At 55.3% G+C, this 18,783-nt stretch overlaps 1 protein-coding gene across 3 annotated transcripts in view; it reads left to right on the forward strand.

Annotated features, from left to right (window-relative positions):
* Positions 1-2,307: 2,307 nt before the first annotated feature.
* The window catches only part of PAIP2B (poly(A) binding protein interacting protein 2B), a 43,202-nt gene continuing 26,726 nt past the window's right edge, over positions 2,308-18,783 (forward strand). Inside the window, exon 1 of one of the 3 annotated variants that reach the window (XM_084627628.1) lies at positions 2,308-2,428. The gene's annotated coding sequence lies outside the window, so the exon portion shown is untranslated. Of the gene's footprint in view, positions 2,429-12,967; positions 13,046-18,783 lie in introns of those variants that run through there. The other 2 variants (XM_084627627.1, XM_084627629.1) reach the window with 2 other exon arrangements.

Genomic DNA, 18,783 nt, shown 5'->3' on the forward strand with positions numbered 1-18,783 from the left:
TACTCTCATGTCTAAAGAAGTTTTCTCTCACCCAAAGTTCTCTCCAACATTTTCAACCAGACCCCTTTTTTCATAAAGCAAAAGTGCTTTCCTTTGTCTTGCTTAGTGACAGGAGCCCATGTTGTAGCACACGAAAGCTTATGCTCAAATAAATGGGTTAGTCTCTAAGGTGCCACAAGTACTCCTTTTCTTTTTGCGAATACAGACTAACACGGCTATTACTCTGACAGGAGCCCATGTGTCCCCTTTCTCCCCCAAATGTACTTAAGCAAACCTTTGATCTGCACCTCTAGATAAAGTTCTCCTCCTCCTGTGTTTCTCTTGCTATTAGATCCTTTCTGCAGTTTTTTCTTCACAATCCTTAGAAGGAGGAGGGAAAATAATTATTCTTCTTAACCTCTGAGGATTGGACAAGAAGCAATAGGCTTAAATTGCAACAAGGGGGGTTTATGTTAGACATTAGGGGAAAACTTCCTAACTCAGGGTGGTTAAGCTCTGGAATAAATTGCCTAGGGAGGATGTGGAATCTCCATCATTGGAGATTTTTAACAGCAGGTTGGACAAACACCTGTCAGAGATGGTCTAGATCAGTGGTGCCCAAAGTGGGGTTCATGAACTTCTGGGGGTTTGTGAAATGTTACAAGGGGTTCTTGGGAAAAAATTCCTTAATGGTGGACAGAGCTGTCCCTAGGGACCCTGGGCAGCACGGGGCCAGCAGCCTGGAGGCCCCGGACTTCCAAGAGCTAAGCAGACCAAAGCAAACATATCTATCACCCTGAGGAGATTTAAACTTCGAGACTTCTTACAAGAAATGGAAAGGGAGGTGGATATTTTTTCCTGTTTTTAAAATTAACGAGGCAGCTAGGATTGTTTTTTAAATGGCGACGCAGACCAAGCTTAAGCTTTGTTCTGATGGGCGCTGTTTGCCGGGCCTGCTCAAGACCCGAGTGCTTGCGTGGGAGGAACTCTTCGAGTTGGCTTCTTAACTCCCTGCTGCTCCACCGCCGCTACTCCCTGGTGAAAGACAGGAGCCTGGTCTTACAACAGCCTGATTCAAAGGGATACAAGCTACCAAAGCGAGATCTTGGCGTTTGCACCAGTGTGATAAAAATACCGTGATAACGAATCGCGTGTAATCAGCGGGCCATAAAAGCAAATGTCAGCCCCTTCCAGGGCTCCTGCTTTCCCAGTTCATACTCAGGCCAAGGAGAGACTCCCTGGAAAGGCTGGTTTTTAGGAGGGGGTTCACAGGTTGTTAAAGTGGGGGGGGGGCCTGAGCTAGCTAAGCCTCAGTCCCGCCAGGCGTGCAGGGGACGGGCCCAGGGGACCTCTGGAGGTCACCGGCCAGCCCTGCGAGCCCCACCGTGAAGGGGCCGATGCTGCCCAACACCCGACAGGCCCCGGCAGCGCGCCCCCGGCGGGCTCTGTGCGGCCACCTCAGGGGGAGGCGGACAGCGCCCGGCCGGACATCAGCGCCCCGCTGCAGCCCCGGGGCGGGAGGGCGGCCGGGCGCTGAGCCTGAGGGGGCTGGGGGAGGGGCTGGAGCGGGACCCGCGACGGCCGGACATTGCCCCCCCTCCCCCCAACGCCTCACTCTCCACACGGCCCGCGGCCACTGGACGCCGACGGATTCCCCCCTCCCGCCCCTTCTCCCCTAATCACCGGCCTCGAAACAAAACTCAGCTCCGCTGGCGGAGCCCTCGCCCTGTAATCCCTCCTCTGATTGGCCAGGTGCAACGTTGAGCGACAGCTGCTTCATCCAGTCAGACTACGCCTTAGGCGATGGAGGCGTTCCGGTATAAACTCGTTTCCCCCACCCTCCCCAAGAATCCCGTCCCCTAGCCCCACGTGGGAGACGCGTTGAGCTAGTCAATCGTGGAACCGACCATCGTCCAATAAGCACCGCCCATATGCCTCTTTTCCCTTGACTGCACAGGTGGAGCAGTGGCGAAAAGGACCAATGAAATAGCTCTGGAGGCGGGATTTGGGAAGCGCCGATAGAGTGACAGGCTTCTAGGCCAATAGAGAGTGGAGTATGGGTGAGGCGGCCTGATGAGGATAAGAGGCCGGCTCTGAGGGAGCGGGGCGGGGCACGTTCCGAGCAATGGGATGCAAGAGGCTGCCCCCAGGAGGCAATGGAGAGGCGGGACAGGGCCGGAGAGGGTGGGGCTCAGGGGGGCGGACGGTTCGACAGCCACGTAGTCCAATGGGGCGAATGTGTGTGCGCGTCGCGACCAATGGAGAAGAGGGGGCGGGCCCTCGGGCAGCAGAGCTGGGCGAGTGACAGGCACCTCAGCCAATGGGGCGCGGGGCCAGCCTGCGGAGCCAGCGGAGCGCCTGCGGGCAGTGGTGTGCGTGTGGCAGCGGAGCAGCGTGTGCGGCCTCGGCGAGCGGAGAGGCCCCTGCGGCGCAGGTGGAGCCCGGCCAGGTGGGTACCGCGCGGGAGAGAGGGGTCCCGGTCCCCCAGCCCCCCCCGGGGATCCCCCGGGAAACGCCCCCCTGCTCCGGGCTCTGCCCCCCCCCCGGGGATCCCCCGGGAAACGCCCCCCCTGCTCCGGGCTCTGACCCCCCCCCCGGGGATCCCCCGGGAAACGCCCCCCCTGCTCCGGGCTCTGACCCCCCCCCCGGGGATCCCCCGGGAAACGCCCCCCTGCTCCGGGCTCTGACCCCCCCCCCGGGGATCCCCCGGGAAACGCCCCCCCTGCTCCGGGCTCTGACCCCCCCCCCGGGGATCCCCCGGGAAACGCCCCCCCTGCTCCGGGCTCTGACCCCCCCCCGGGGATCCCCCGGGAAACGCCCCCCCTGCTCCGGGCTCTGACCCCCCCCCCGGGGATCCCCCGGGAAACGCCCCCCCTGCTCCGGGCTCTGACCCCCCCCCGGGGATCCCCCGGGAAACGCCCCCCCTGCTCCGGGCTCTGACCCCCCCCCGGGGATCCCCCGGGAAACGCCCCCCCTGCTCCGGGCTCTGACCCCCCCCCGGGGATCCCCCGGGAAACGCCCCCCCTGCTCCGGGCTCTGACCCCCCCCCGGGGATCCCCCGGGAAACGCCCCCCCTGCTCCGGGCTCTGACCCCCCCCCGGGGATCCCCCGGGAAACGCCCCCCCTGCTCCGGGCTCTGACCCCCCCCCGGGGATCCCCCGGGAAACGCCCCCCCTGCTCCGGGCTCTGACCCCCCCCCGGGGATCCCCCGGGAAACGCCCCCCCTGCTCCGGGCTCTGACCCCCCCCCGGGGATCCCCCGGGAAACGCCCCCCCTGCTCCGGGCTCTGACCCCCCCCCCGGGGATCCCCCGGGAAACGCCCCCCCTGCTCCGGGCTCTGACCCCCCCCCCGGGGATCCCCCGGGAAACGCCCCCCCTGCTCCGGGCTCTGACCCCCCCCCCGGGGATCCCCCGGGAAACGCCCCCCCTGCTCCGGGCTCTGACCCCCCCCCCCGGGGATCCCCCGGGAAACGCCCCCCCTGCTCCGGGCTCTGACCCCCCCCCCCGGGGATCCCCCGGGAAACGCCCCCCCTGCTCCGGGCTCTGACCCCCCCCCCCCGGGGATCCCCCGGGAAACGCCCCCCCTGCTCCGGGCTCTGACCCCCCCCCCCGGGGATCCCCCGGGAAACGCCCCCCCTGCTCCGGGCTCTGACCCCCCCCCCGGGGATCCCCCGGGAAACGCCCCCCCTGCTCCGGGCTCTGACCCCCCCCCCGGGGGATCCCCCGGGAAACGCCCCCCCTGCTCCGGGCTCTGACCCCCCCCCCCGGGGATCCCCCGGGAAACGCCCCCCCTGCTCCGGGCTCTGACCCCCCCCCGGGGATCCCCCGGGAAACGCCCCCCCTGCTCCGGGCTCTGACCCCCCCCCCGGGGATCCCCCGGGAAACGCCCCCCCTGCTCCGGGCTCTGACCCCCCCCCCCGGGGATCCCCCGGGAAACGCCCCCCCTGCTCCGGGCTCTGACCCCCCCCCCCGGGGATCCCCCGGGAAACGCCCCCCCTGCTCCGGGCTCTGACCCCCCCCCCCGGGGATCCCCCGGGAAACGCCCCCCCTGCTCCGGGCTCTGACCCCCCCCCCCGGGGATCCCCCGGGAAACGCCCCCCCTGCTCCGGGCTCTGACCCCCCCCCCCGGGGATCCCCCGGGAAACGCCCCCCCTGCTCCGGGCTCTGACCCCCCCCCCCGGGGATCCCCCGGGAAACGCCCCCCCTGCTCCGGGCTCTGACCCCCCCCCCCCGGGGATCCCCCGGGAAACGCCCCCCCTGCTCCGGGCTCTGACCCCCCCCCCGGGGATCCCCCGGGAAACGCCCCCCCTGCTCCGGGCTCTGACCCCCCCCCCCGGGGATCCCCCGGGAAACGCCCCCCCTGCTCCGGGCTCTGACCCCCCCCCCCGGGGATCCCCCGGGAAACGCCCCCCCTGCTCCGGGCTCTGACCCCCCCCCCCGGGGATCCCCCGGGAAACGCCCCCCCTGCTCCGGGCTCTGACCCCCCCCCCCGGGGATCCCCCGGGAAACGCCCCCCCTGCTCCGGGCTCTGACCCCCCCCCCCCGGGGATCCCCCGGGAAACGCCCCCCCTGCTCCGGGCTCTGACCCCCCCCCCCCGGGGATCCCCCGGGAAACGCCCCCCCTGCTCCGGGCTCTGACCCCCCCCCCCGGGATCCCCCGGGAAACGCCCCCCCTGCTCCGGGCTCTGACCCCCCCCCCCGGGATCCCCCGGGAAACGCCCCCCCTGCTCCGGGCTCTGACCCCCCCCCCCCGGGATCCCCCGGGAAACGCCCCCCCTGCTCCGGGCTCTGACCCCCCCCCCCGGGGATCCCCCGGGAAACGCCCCCCCTGCTCCGGGCTCTGACCCCCCCCCCGGGAAACGCCCCCCCTGCTCCGGGCTCTGACCCCCCCCCCCGGGAAACGCCCCCCCTGCTCCGGGCTCTGACCCCCCCCCCGGGAAACGCCCCCCCTGCTCCGGGCTCTGACCCCCCCCCTGGGAAACGCCCCCCCTGCTCCGGGCTCTGACCCCCCCCCCGGGGATCCCCCGGGAAACGCCCCCCCTGCTCCGGGCTCTGACCCCCCCCCGCTCCGGGCTCTGACCCCCCCCTGCTCCGGGCTCTGACCCCCCCCCCCCCGGGAAATGCCCCCTGCTCTGGGCTCTGCCCTCCCCCCACCCCCCCGGGACTGCTCCCCCCTCGCCTCCCCCTGGGACCGCTTCCCATCAGGATCCCCCAGGAAATGCCCCCCTTCTCTGACGTCTGTCCCCTCTGCCCCCCGGGACTGCTCCCCCTCCGCTCCTCCCCTGCCTCCAGGGCTCTGCCCCCCCATTGGACTGCCCCCCATTGGGATCCTTGGGAAATGTCCCCCCTTCTCTGGGCTCTGTCCCCCCTGCCACCGAGACCACTCCGGCCCCCCTGGGACTCCCCCCATTTTCCCCCTTTGGGGTCTGTCCCTCCCTCCCCCCGGCAGACCCTTCCATCGTGCTCCTGCTGGGACTTACCCCCCCTCCTCTGGGTTCTGTCCTCCCCAGGACCGATTCTCAAACACCCCCCCCCCACCCCAAACAGGCTGAGTTCTGCTCTGTTCCCTCCATCAAAGCCCCTTAGGACCAGTCTTCCTGACCAGGATTCCCATCGGGATCCCCCGCTTCCCCTGGGAACAGCCCCTTCCATGGAACACCCCACCCCATCCCCTGTGACTTTCTTTCAGGATAACCCCCACCTCCCCAGGACTAGCCCGCTCCACTGAGCTCTGCCCCTTCCTCCTAGGACCAGCCCTCCTGCCTGGGATTCCCATTGGTGTCTGCCCTCCCCTACATCTGTTCCCCCCCGCCCCCCCCCCACACACAGGGGGACTCCCTTGGATACACTTCCTGTTCTCTTCCTCAGTGTGCTCTTGGTTGCCTTTTCTGTCTGCTTGACCCCAGGTGCCACTGGGAATGGGTGGGACAGGAGTGGACGTGGCATCCCTCGGCTGAGCTGTCCAGAACTTGCCCCAGAGTTCTTCCTTGGGGACCTACTTGCTGCTTGACCTTTTACTACCACCCCTGCCCTCCCCCCGAACAGGGCTGGTCGCCCTAGGATGTCGCAGTGACAGGGGAGGTTGTCATAATCCTTATCTAGTTCAACTGGCAAAGTGGGTTCTCACAGTAAGCGCCTCAGACAGAAGGAGAATGAAGCTCCTGATTTGGCTGCCCTTGCCTGGGCCGGGCCTGGTAGGATTAGATCCCTGACTTACTCTCCCTGCAGATGATGTTGTGTAGGACTTTTCCCCCTACTCCCAGGAGTTTATTAAATGGCAAGGGAGCTGTCAAGTAGCCCATGGGATGCATGTCCCAAGAGCATGGTGAGCTTGGGTACCTAAAGAAAATCATCTTAAAGCAATGATGTCTCCTTGCACAACCTTTGGGGATGGGGCCATGGTTGTATGGGTCCTGGCGGATGGGCACAGACAGGCAGGGGTTCTCCGGGCTCCCACTCTGTGACTTACTTGTGAGAGATTCTCATGGACTCCCCATGAGATTTAAGAAATCGGAAGGATTTCTTTAAGGCACAAACACCTAATTAATTCTTTACCCCCAGGGTGTCTCGGGAGCTGTTGCTCTCCTGGCACGTTCTTTTTGTAGTGGCTGAACGGGAGCCACCCGGGATGGTAACAGCATCGATGTCTGTTCTGCTTCTCTTTGCCAGGCCTTTGTGGTCTGGAGCTGTCAAAAAGTTTTGAATTTCTTCTTGCTTTCATCTCTCCTAGCCGGCACGAATGGGCTTGTGTACTGGCGCGCTGGGCATGATGCGGCGATTGATTAAACATTCTAACCAAGCGCAGTTGGCTTTGGCTGTGCCAGAGGCCTGAGCAAGCGGCCCATATTATTAACTCCTCGTGGGATCCCTGAGGAAGTAGCATGTCACTGGTGGCTTTAACTGTGCTCTAGGGTGAAAAGGGATGAAACTCGGAACAGGATGACGCACTGTCATGGCAGTTATGTGTCCTCCCTTCTTGGTGGAGGAGAGAGGAGGGACAGTCCTGCCTTTGAACTCGCAATCTGGGATATGGATCTTCTAGGATGATTTGATCCCTTTTTAACCACCTTGAAGGTTCCTCCAAATCTTAATCTCCCTGCAGTTTGAGCCTTTTGGGGGCAGGACTAACAGACTCAGGGGTGGAGGTGGGAAATACTACTGCTCCCCGATCATCCTCTCTGGGCTGCTGGGCAGCCATCTGTTTGTAACCTGCTGCTTCTCGCATAACGCAAGTTCCCCAGTGCTGATTCTGGGAGGCCCAGAAGTGAAGTAATATACTTGTCACCCAGCCCTATGCTGAGCTAGCAGTGGTCTGATGAATTGATAGGGATGTGCTCCCCCTGTAAAAGGGCTTTCTCCACCCTCTTCTCAGGAGGCATTTGGAGCTCTTGAGATTTGCTTTCCCTTCCCCAAAGAATGTTACTGTCTTATTCCTTCAGCCCGGCTGTGCCCTGATCATGGTCCCTGTGGACACTGCTCCTTCCAGAGCCTCTTGGTATCACCCCTTGCTCAGCCATAGAGGGTAATGTTTGCAAGGCACTTGCTCTGTAGCCTTGGGCCTAAGGATGGCCATAGAGTCTCGGAAGAGAAGTTGAACTGGCTCTGGCATTGCTGGTTTTATATGTGCTAAATGGAAATCCTTTATTTAGTCCAGTTTTGGGGGTATATCTGAGAGCCCTGTAGCCCTGCTTCGGCCTGTCTTCTCATGTGACACCGGGTGAGAGCGTGCTTCGGGCAGAACCCTGGAAGATAAGCTTGTCGCTGCACTGTCTGCTGGCGTATGTGGAGATGGACTGAGGTGTTACCGCTCAGTTTCCCCGCACCAGTATTTCTTAGGTGGCCTCGCTGGTTTCTGCAGAATCACAGCTTTCATTAATGACAGGTTTCAGAGTAGCAGCCGTGTTAGTCTGTATTCGCAAAAAGAAAAGGAGGACTTGTGGCACCTTAGAGACTAACCAATTTATTTGAGCATGAGCTTTTGTGAGCTACAGCTCAGCTTATGCTCAGATAAATTGGTTAGTCTCTAAGGTGCCACAAGCTTTCATTAAAAATGTCCTAGGCTTTCTGGGTGAAAAGAGACCCACAAATGGGACCTGTTGCAGGGCTGTCTGCCCATGTCTGCAGGCAGTTGGAAACAACAGCCCTGCAAGGTATGTCGTGCCCCCGTTTGACACTTAAATGTCAACGTTAACTATTTCACTGGTAGTAACTTCAGCAGCAACCTCTGAGGGGATCTGGAGTACTAGCACTTTCTAGTCCAACCGCTGCCATATGCACTGGCTCACATTAAGAAAACTAGATAGACACTGAGCAAGGTTGCAGCACTGGAAAAACTAAGATCCTCAGTGTTTATCGTCTTAAGACTCTGTCCGGTTTACCTGGGGTAGTGTGAATATTGCTGTGTGAGAACTGCAGAGCACAGCTGATGTGTGTAGTAATATACTGTAAGGAAGTAGGCAGTGTGTGCATGCACAAACCACTGTCCCCTCCTGGATGGAATTGCAACTGGACTACCACATGTCCTAGACCCTACAGTGTTAACAGCTAATGTAACTAGGGCTGTCAGGTGACTACAAAAATTAATCACGTGATTAAACAATAATAGAATACCATTTATTTAAATATTTTTGACTGTTTTCTATGTTTTTAAATATATTGATTTCAGTTACAACACAGAATACAAGATATATGTGAAAATATAGAAAAACATCCAAAATATTTAATAAATTGTTATTGGTGTTTTCTTGTTTAACAGCGCGATTAATAGTTGTGAGTTAATTGCGATTCCTCAACAGCCCTAAATGGAACCATCGCTGTTGGAGCAAGGAGTTCGGGGTTGCATCCCCATTGCCATCCTTGCACTGACCTGTGGTGTGCAGCGTAATGACTCGTGTAGGTCAGACGTTAAAGACCAGCAAGCCTGCTAGGGTGGCTTACATCTGCAGAAGGAAATGAACCTCTTCACCCATGAGGATTCCTTCCTGTTATGAGAGCTGCACACAACCTAACGAAAAGGTGCCTCGCAGAGTGCCTGACGAGGCAGCCGTTGCCTATAGTAGAGGCTCAGAGCCACGTGTCCTGCCAGGCCTACTTGCAGTGAGTTAGCATGTTCATCGGGACGGTGTCAGAATTGGTGGTATCAGCTGAAAATATCACCCACCCCTCTGTCTGCTCTGTGGAGTTCCTTGTCTAGGAACTCCTGGCTTCCAGCTGAAGGCTTTGGAGGGCTTTATTGAGCCAGCACCCACGCTGCCTCTTGTGGAAATGGTACCATAACAAGCGGGTGTGCACCTGATGGAGGAGCCATCTCAGTAAATACCGTGCAGCTGCAAGCTTACCAGACAGGTTACCAGACAGCCATTAGTTTTGAAATACCTTGGTGCATCTCTCGTGCCAGAACTTCCTTTTGTGGGTTTCTCCTTCGTTTTGTCTGTTTGTGTCTTCCAAGGAAATCACGGAGAGGCTCAAAGGGCAGAAAGACCAATGAACTTTTATTGGGGGTGGAAGCAGTACTCATGAGGAATGATGCACGGTCTGTGGGCAGGTATTGTGCAAATATCACACTCTTCTTCCCCCCCACCCCCTTCCCAGTCTCTCCATATCCCAACTAATCTTGGTTGCAAACCTCAGTGTGCCAGCCCCTTGTCCCCTCAATCCTGACCCACAGCACTCCCTGCTATTCCATCCCTTGGCTCCCATCCACAAATTTGCCGTTACACCTCAGTCCTGACCTGCAGCTTTCCTGCTCTCTATGTCCTGCCCCGCTGATGCACCTCAATCTACTACAAAACAAAGCAAAGGAAACTAAGTTTCCAGTGTTTCTCCATGCTGCCTGATCCCCTCTATGCAGAGCCAGAATCAGATCTGCTCACTTTCGGTAGTGGGGGTAGGCTTCCACAGCCCCCACAGTGTAAAAGCATTAATTCACACAGGGCTCTGAGATTCTGTGGTGGAAGATGCTGCAGAGTGTAATTAAAGCTGCCTAAAATTCTGAATGGGACACAATAGTCTTGGTGCCTCATTAACATAATTATCCCACATTGGAAAGGGGCCTGGACGCTGGGGCTAACAGCTTTTCATCTCGGGACATGGGGTCTTCAGTGATCACCAGTGGCTGTTTTAATCTTCACCCAAAAGACAGCCTGCCCCCCACCACAGGGACCCTTGCCACTTGCTGGCCAGAGGTTCTGGAATTGAGTCAGAGAGCAGAGCGCTTCCTGCTGAACTGCCAGCACCACTGTCTCCAGAATCATGTCTGTCTTACTGGGGGAAGAACAAGGGGACTGACCAGGCTCTATGCTGCTTAGCTCCTTCCCTGCCTTGCATGTTTCAGGTATTTGTTACATGCAGGTTTTTCAGGTTCCACTGTAACGTGCAGCGACAAGTTGTATATTGGTATGAGAACATCATGGCCAGTCACACACGACTTTTCTCTCTGGCTGGACCTTGTGCCTCCTTGCTGGTCAAGTGATTGGGATGGCCAAGTGAATCTGGTGCATGCTGGCATTCGGTCCTGTTGCTCTCATGACAGCAAATGCCATAGTTCAGGTTGCATGAAATCTTCCCTCTGTGTTCACTCAGCTGCTTGGAACTTTATATATATCCTGGGTTGAGAATGTCTAGACTTGGAAGGGTTCGATTGTTATCGGCAAATGTCGGTGAATGTCGATTTCATTGTGTACATGCACACTGATGAAAAAAATTGCCATACATGATCAAAACATACAGAGAGGCAAAGTAAGAAAAATGCTGCTTGAGAACTAATTAGCATTTGAGTTAAGGATGTTTATTTTGTATATTTTGACATGTGATATTGACAGTTTGTGTTTTAATGGTTCGAAAGCTTTCACTTTTGAATCGCAACATTTGCTGTCATTAAGCAATTAATGTCTGATCCCTCCATAATTTTCCACAGCTGTGCACATTTAACTCGACAAAAGTAAAAAATGCTTCAAAATAAACATTGATATTACTGGTCGAAATTATAAACAGTAAAAACTGAATTCTACCAAGCCTAAAAAACACCCATGCTTAGTCTCGGCCCAAAAGGGGTCTTTATTTGTGTGTGGGGGAGAGCGTGACGGGGAGATAAAATATTTCTTCTTATGAGTCAAGCATGTATATATAACTCCCACCGGTGTAGTTACTGGAGATGAGTATAGGAATTCTAGTCATTTGCATGAGGTGATGTAAACAAACTATTATGTTACTTGTGCTCCTGTGTTAGCAGTGGATAGGAGCCCAGATCCAGGTGCCCTCACTTAGGCCTGTAATCTCTTGGTCCTAAACCAAAGTGGTGACCCATAGAAGGGGAGCAAAGGGATGTTCTAGACCCGTAGCTGGGTTTGCCTTGCAGAGACAGGGATTTTTGTGCCTGAGGAATGGCAGACCAGCAGGGTTAGGGTTAGCCTAACCCCTGAAGACTGTTAGTGTGGAGTTGCATGCTTGTTGTCACTCGTTTCATGGCTCCGATCCTGAAACCATTGTGAGCCCTGACTACGCTTTGTCTGATTGTACCTGGATTCTACAATACGCTGCTGCATCAAAAACTGAGGCAGACTAAAACTTGGGAAGGATTTGAGCGAAGTCAACCTGTGACGTGGCTGGTTTTTCTCTCCCCTTCCGCCCCCCCAAAGCTCCCAATTTGTTTGGAATAAACATCTGCCGATGTAGATACACCATGGTATCGTCTGGGCCCATATTGGGGGCACAGCTAGATGAACCCACGGTTCAAATGCTGGTGGCTGTCTACACTCACTCTCCAGCTGTGGCTACTGGTAGTGCGGCTGCACCAGGCTAATAATGATCTTAAGAAACATCCAGCATAGCCACAGTCTGGGTCGGTAGAAATTTGATTAAGCTGAGTGGGGGGATGTCCAGGTGAACATAGCTCCGCAGGGAGTCAGATGGTGTGGAATAGACTCCTAGGAAACATGGAGGAGCCCCTTGCTTGAGAAACTTTAATACTGTACTCTAGAGAGCCCTTCTGCAGTGATGGTAGGGGCTTGGGCGAGTGAGATGTAATGGATTTTTTTGGATGTGACTTTTCCAGCTAAAATGTGAGGGTTTGAAGCCTGAAATATGTTGTACAGCTGGGGTGGTATGTACTGGCCTAGAAAACCTTTGCTCTTAGAGGTGGAGAGCTATGCGAGTATCCAAAGAGAGGAGAGCTGGTTTTCTGTGTCTAAGCAGAGTGTCCTTTAGTAAATGATCAGCCAGTGTGCAAACACAAGGATTCCCAGCGCTCTTTATAGAGTTCAGTGGTGGGATCCCTAGCTCACCTACTAGCCCCTGGTGCATAATCCTTGACATTCCCCACTGAATGGCCCTAGACCAGTTTCTGTAGGCTGTAGAATGTGAGCGCCCCCTTTGGTGTTTAAAACCCCAATGAATTAGGCCTTGTGACCCTTCTGTGGGGTCCATGTTCTAGCTGCATTGTACAGAGGTGGAATCTGAGATGAGAAGTAAGGCAGCAAGGTCACACAAAGTGGCAAAGCCAAGCCTAGAACCCACATTGAATTTGCACCACATTCGGTGCCGCCTTTCTTTCATTTGGTTCTCGGGAAGGGGCAAAAGACTCCCCATCCCACAGATGCACTGATATGCCGTGCACAGCATAACCTGCTGGAGCAAGAACTTTGCAACACCGGGGATGGGGGTGGGTGGGAATCCCTACTCCATGCCCAGGGCTGGCTTCTAGTTAGGCCGCAGTGGAGGGATGGGTTTTGTAGTGCGTGTCCTTCATCATCTCTTGGCTCAGAGTCTCCAGCTTCCCTGCGTGCCAAGTGTGGCTAAGATTCATCAGGGTGGAGTCACTTTTGCTTGTTCTCATGAGTTCGGTCTTGGTGCACGGAGCAAGAACGGAGCGTTTAAAGCCTCTCTCGCAGGCAGAGGGGATTGCGCCAACAGCGGGACGCTCGTGGGTATGTTGTGCCTTCGCTCTGAGCAGGTAGCGGCAAGCAGACTTCAATATATTTTCCATCTTAGTCACTGGTTACCAAGGAAGTGAAGTAGCTGACTGAGCTGGGAAACTTCGTTCTCCCGTGTCGCAAGAGCCCCTCCGCAGGTAAAGGGCAGCTACAAAGGGAACTAGAGGGTCTCACGCGTTGCACCCACCGGGGGCTCTGAGCGTCTTTCCACTCCCCCGACAAGCTCCTTCGGTGTTCCCCTCCCAGCCCATTCTGTCAGGCACTCCCTACAACCCCCCTCCCTGTGTCAGGGGCTCTGCATCAGTATTTTTTCTTGCTGAGAGGTAAGTCATTCTGGTGGGGAGTGGTCAATATTTTAGATACTTCTTGGGAGGATGGGCAGAGCTGAGATCGGGGCTGTTAGCTAGAAGGTATTAGTGGCTGTCCTTGGCTGGTTCTTTGATCTGTAGCCTATTACAGAGGTGGCTGTAGCTGCTAGCTCTGCTGACCAGGAGCCAGGGGCTCCATGTGGCCCTCATTTCCCCCTTCTGTTTTTCTGATTTTTTTTTTTTCACCAGACTCAACAGGGTTTTGCCCATCGTTGCCTAGAGCTTTCCCTGGAATTGATTGGACGCAGTGTTCAAAAGTTATCCCCTTAGAGACAGATGCCATCAAGTTGTGTAGGACCTTGCTTTGCTCGGCCAATGAAATTGGCCCTTTGCACTTGATTGTTAATTAAGATGGACACGGAAGGCCTGTTTCTAAGTGCTTTTTCTGGCTTCTGTCTGTACCTTCGAATTCTCAGGAGGTCTGGCTCTGCTTTTCCCTTATTTTGCTGGAGGACTTTTGGGGGTCTTGGAGGAGCTGTATTGTAAGCGTTCGCACCTTAATTGAAAAGGCTGGAAATGCTCCGTGACCTGTTGGGTTGTAGGGACGAGAGCTATGATCTGGCGCCGTGGCGAGCACAGAGAATACATTGTGTTAAGCTGAATTTGATGGTTCTGTGATAATCAGTTGCGAAGAGGCAACTTGGCTAACAAAATGGGAATGAAGTGTCACCTGGAGCAGCCCAGAAAAACTGCTCAAGTCTTTGTATCTGTTGCAAAGAATCAAAAATGGCACAAGCCCAAATTTTTCTGCATGCCGCTGAAGGTGGTAGGGTTAAGATCGTAAACAGCTTAACCAGGGGCAGGAATCTTTAATACACAATTGTGATTTTTTAAAAAGCAAGCATGGAAGTCAGAGTGCGCCAAGTCCTGGTTGCATTTTAATGAAGACACAAGAAAGCACACAAGCCTGGGGAAGTGGGGGGGAGGGATAGCTCAGTGGTTTGAGCATTGGCTTGCTAAACCCAGGGTTGTGAGTTCAATCCTTGAGGGGGCCATTTGGGATCTGGGGCAAAAATTGGGGCTTGGTCCTGCTTTGAGCAGGGGGTTGGACTAAATGATCTCCTGAGGTCCCTTCCAACCCTGATATTCTATCTTATGATTCTAAGTGCAGTGGAAATGCAGTGCTAGCCCGTCAGATAGCTTTAACTGGGCTTTTATACAGTGACTTAAGTATTAGAAGCACTGTGGAGCTATTAACTATAGTTGATTCCCATGATACCCATGTGAAACGGGTGAGGAAACTGAAGCAAAAGGTAACAGGGTAGAATTCAGCCTCTCCTGCCTCTTGGCCCTTTGCTTGTTCCCCAGTTCCTTCCACTTTCATTCTGGCCTCTTCTCCCCACTCAAATCATGGAACATGCATACGGCTGCACGCTGATCATCTTGACAGTGGAAAAGCCCTCTTTCCTCTATGTGCGGTACCGCTGCCCCCCTCGCCCCACTGCTCAGCCGGAGGCTGTCCTCCCCTGATCCTGGGTTAGTCTTTGTGGTCAAGTAGGACTGGATGGAGACATGTACCTGGGAGTCGTAGAGTTTGGGGCTAGAAAGGCTCACAAGATCATGTAGTCTGACCTCCTGTATGGCACAGGGCACCCACGCCACCTTCAGACTAACTCAACAACAGGAATTAGACCAAAGAATTACAGCCCCCAGGAGACTCCACCGTTCTGTGCTACAGACAGAGAATTGGATGGACCAAGGGGCATCAAGGCCCCTGCAGTGGCGGATACCCAGATAATCCCAGCAAGTGATCTGCACGCCACACTGCAGGAGAAGGTGGAATATTCCCGAGATCCCTGCCAATCTGCCCTGGTGAGGATTCCTTCCCAGCCCCACAGATACTGATCAGTATCTGCGCATGTGAGCAGGAACCAGCCAAGCCCTCAGGAGGGACAGAGAGAGTTCGGTGCCACCTGAGAGCACTGGCCTACCCCAGTTGGTGTCCTGTGGCCATTGCTAATACTTCAGAGGAAGGAGACTGCAGCATCTTCATACAACATCTGTGTTTAGTTTCTTGAAGTGTATCTTTACCTTTTGGGATTTTCCTATGTTTGCATGTAAAGGATCCCCTGACCCCCACAGTATTTTGATAAAGGGTGGCCTTCTGGTTGAGGTGCTGGACTGGGACTAGGGGGACTTGGGACCTGCGCTGCTAGAGACTCCCTGTCTGACCTTCAACAAGTCACTTAATCTACCCTGTGCCTCAGTTTTCCCATCTGTAAACAGGAGTAATAATTCTTAATTCTCCTGCTGTCTGTTGAGGTTGTAAAATCTCCAAAGCAAGGACAGTGTCCCTCCATGTCTATATAGCACCTAGCACAATGGGGCCCTGATCATGGTTGGGACAACTGCGACAGAAGTGATTTACAGTCTTACACACACACACACACACACCCCCTCCCCACCCCCCGTTTGTGTTTTTTGGACCTGTGAAGCCGGCGTAAGTCAGACACTGAATGGCTGCGGTGTCTGGTGCAGGGCTCTGAAATGTCTTCCAGGCAGTTTTTCCAGTTCCTTTTCTCCCTCCGTCTTTCCCAGACCGGTTTAAACCTCTTTAAAGCTTTCTTCGTTGTACCAATTACCGATGGCGTGTAGGTGGGGATCTGGCTGGTGAGTAAGTCCTAAACACATACGTGCCTCTCAGTACACAGCAGAGCTCTGTTTGGCAACTTTCGTCTCTTTTTAAAACATCTGACACCACTGTTGTGTCTCCCATCAAGCCAATAATTGTTTCCATAAAATGTACACTTTTGTGCTCTTTAATTAACCTGTAGCTTCTGCTGACATCTGCAGCAGCATTTTCCAGAGACACCAATCAACACAGTGTCTTCTCACATTCACGTTACAGCTCCCGGCTGGCTAAAGTACCCAGATAAGCTGAACCTTAGATGTTATCACTTGCCAAAGCTACAGCAGCAGCTGAAGCCAATGATACTTGTATCAGCATTGTTCATTGTGTAACCCGCTGTTCATGGCTCGGTCGCCCTCTAGCGGCGAGACCGCTTACAAAGGTTTGAGTCAGCGACTGCCTCTGAGCTGATGGACCTGCTTCTTTTAGATCCTTCAGGCTAGCTGTTGGGTCGTGCAATGTTCAAAGTGCTCCAGGACAGGTTGGCTGGGCGCTGGCGTTGGTGCACGAGCAGACCTGCATAATGCTGACAGTAGGCGAGTGGCAGATAGCTCAGGCAATAGAGACTTGTGCTCTTAGATCCAAAGGTCCTGAGTTCAAATCCCGCAGACTCAACCAGGGCGTCCTTACAGTTGGGTTTTCACATAGGTAGTCCGCATGGCCTCTCAAAGTGCTGTCTCAAGATTGTGTGCAGTGTCATGAATCAGATGAGGAATGTCTTGGGTCTTTCCATGCCAAAACGCTGACACCTTGGCCCATCAGTATGCAAACACAGCAGCTTCTCAAGTCTGTTCCTTGTTTGGTTTGACATCTTCTCGAATGTCATTAGTAGCATTGTGGACACTTGTTGCACCCAATCCTTGTAGGTGTTTAGCAGGCAGGCTTTGCTCACAGATCAGTCCCTCCTGATCCTTTTTGTTGCTTTTCCCTAGACTCCCTTCCACTTGTTTGGAGCATGCAGTGTCCCATGCCTTTTGCACCCTGCCTTTCAGGCTCTGTGAAATGGAACTGGTTTGATCATGGAAACTGACAGCTCTCCTTGTACCGTGTGGGTCATTGTGCTTCGTCTCCCCGTGGGCATGAAGGATGTTGCAGCTGCTCACCTAGAGGCAGGTGTCCCCAGAAGCGTCTATAAACGGAATCAGATTAAGATGAGGGAGGCGGTGGCAGGGGCACTGTAGGCCAGTAGGCGGAGAACCCTCCTGATGGACCACAGATGATCCCCCAAGGGAAGGGTGACCTAGTGGGGGATATTGCGATTAGGCTGTTCCCTGGTTTTGTGTGATCTGTACTCTACAGGCCTTTACATGATTAAATATAAAAGAGCATGAAGTTGGAAGAGTGTCAAAGCATGTGTGTGCTGACTGCTTCTCAGCTAGGGCATTTCTGAGCGAGAGTTCAGCTGTAAGCCAGAAGCTTCACATCTATTGAGTGGAGTTCTGGGAGAGGGGTGCATTTAGAATCAGGGGAGAGGGTCTGAAGGGTCAGCGTTGCACCCAGGGGGCCTAGGTGGCTGGACAGCAGGTTCCAACACTGAGGGTTGTCAGATAGGTCTGTGGTCTGAGAGAGCACCTAGGGACCAAGATCGGGGCAGTGGCTGGACTCCATTCAGGCTCCAGGAGCTTGAAACACTCCTGGGAATCCAGGCATGGATTCCCCCTCCTAGTGAGAAAAGGGTGCTCGCTAGGATCTGTGACAGTCGCTGCTTAAACCAGAGAGATTGCCATGCAATGTCTTTGCAATGCCGTCAGGAGGTGAGAACGCAGTGGCAGAGTTTCAACAGACCCAGCGGTTGCAGTTCTGCTCTGGACTGTCAGATAAATAACACATGGGGCAGAGCTCACATTTAACCTGGCGTAGCGTGGAGACTAAAAATAGATACATAAATCTTGGAAGTGCTTCTCCAAAGCTGAACAAATGCTCGAAACCTGCCCCTGTCTAGAACAGAACCTGCAGCGGTTGGTGCTTGGGACTCAGTGAAGTGGAGGAGGGGGAGAGGGTTGGGCTGTGGATCATTGAGAGTGAAACGCTGACCTGGGAAGCGATCCAGGTTGGCGGCGGGGCAAATCCCGCAGAGAAGCAGCTCTGCAGGCTCCTGGCGCAGTCTGTTGAAGCAATAGTACTCAGGCCATGCAGGGGTGGAAGAGGAGGAGAAGAATTGCTTTGGAAATCTTGCCTAGCAAGACAATCGGAATCCAGGGAAGGATGAAGGGATGGAGGAGGAGCAAGAAGAACACACCTGCATCAAGAAACCTGCAGCCGTTGGACTGAAAGGTAGAAAGTGTTAGCACTCCATTCCTCCCATCATCTCTTCTTTTTCTTGCCCCATACGACTTTTTTCCTCGGAGGAGGAACAGGTGGTATGCGGCTACCCAGACGATGGGTGCGAGCTAGCCTCCGTCACACTGTCACTGGGCTTTTGTATGGGACAAAGTCCTCTCGCAGACCCTTAAGTTAACTTCTGTCCATCCTGAATCGGATGTGGGGCATATTCTGAGTGCCCTTCTGATGGGATGGCCTTGGGGTGACAGGACAGGACAGCACAGCACTGGGGCCTGCTGGGACAGCTGGCTTCTATTCCCGGCTGTGCCACAGACATGCTGAGTATGTCTACACTGCAATTAAGACCCTGCTGGCCGGGCTTGGGCAAAGGGACTGTTTAATTGTGGAGTAAATGTTCTTAAGGTGGGAGGGTCCCAGAGCGCAGGCTGCAGCTCAAACCCGGACGTCTACACCGCAGTTAAACAGCCCCTTAGCAAAAGTCATCTGGCACAGGCCAGCCGTGGATATTGAATAGCAGTGCAGATGTACCCTTAGTCTCTCCTTGTCTCCATTCCTCCATCTGTAAAACGGGAATAATGCTAACTTGTAAAAATCC

The sequence above is a fragment of the Lepidochelys olivacea genome (genome assembly GCF_965140295.1).
Source record: "Lepidochelys olivacea isolate rLepOli2 genome assembly, chromosome: 4".
Lineage (NCBI taxonomy): Eukaryota > Metazoa > Chordata > Testudines > Cheloniidae > Lepidochelys > Lepidochelys olivacea.